The following is a 1,035-nucleotide window of genomic DNA, read 5'->3' as shown; positions in this document are numbered from 1 at the left end:
GAAGTTCCCCAGTCATCCACAGGCTTCTCCCCGTTTGAACTATTGTATGGCCGACATCCAAGGGGCTTACTGGATATAGCCAAAGAAACTTGGGAACACGAGGTTACCCCTTACAGAAGTGTAATAGAGCATGTTGCCCAAATGCAGGACCGCATTGCTGCAGTCCTACCCATAGTGAGGGAACACATGGAGAAAGCTCAAGAAGCACAAAGGAATACGTATAATAAGGGTGCTAGGGTCAGAATTTTTTTTCCAGGTGATAGGGTACTAGTTCTGGTTCCCACCGTGGAGAGTAAATTCCTTGCTAAATGGCATGGGCCATATGAGGTCTTGGAAAGAGTGGGAGAAGTAAATTATAGGGTAAGGCAGCCAGGTAGGAGGAAACCTGAGCAAATTTACCATATAAACCTACTCAAGCCCTGGAAAGATAGAGAGGTCTTGTTAACCCTAGTACCCCCAGGTCCGTCAGAGAATCAAGAAACTGACCCAGAGGTTAGCATAGCTGAAACACTGTCCGTGCATCAGAAACGAGAGGTCCAGAGTTTAGTGAGAAGGAACAAAGAAATCTTCTCTACACAGCCAGGTAAAACTAACGTAATTAAACATGACATAGTCTCTGAACCGGGGGTCCGAGTTAACCTTAAACCGTACCGAATCCCAGAGGCCAAGAGAGAGGCTATAAGTTTAGAGGTTAAAAAAATGCTAAAACTAGGCGTAATTGAGGAATCCCAAAGTGGGTGGAACAGCCCTATAGTTTTAGTCCCAAAGCCAGACGGTACAACAAGGTTTTGTAATGACTACCGGAAACTAAACGCGGTGTCAAAATTTGATACTTATCCTATGCCCAGGGTGGATGAACTTGTAGAGAGACTGGGCAAAGCCCGATATCTCACAACCATAGACCTAACAAAAGGGTACTGGCAGGTTCCCCTCACAGAAAGGGCAAAAGAAAAAACAGCCTTCTCAACCCCAGACGGCCTCTTTCAATATAAGGTGCTGCCTTTTGGCTTACATGGAGCTCCCGCCACATTCCAA

This window comes from Ascaphus truei, chromosome 7 (genome assembly GCF_040206685.1).
Source record: "Ascaphus truei isolate aAscTru1 chromosome 7, aAscTru1.hap1, whole genome shotgun sequence".
NCBI classification, from domain to species: domain Eukaryota; kingdom Metazoa; phylum Chordata; class Amphibia; order Anura; family Ascaphidae; genus Ascaphus; species Ascaphus truei.
The sequence above is the reverse complement of the archived record's forward strand: the minus strand, read 5'-3'. Positions refer to the sequence as shown.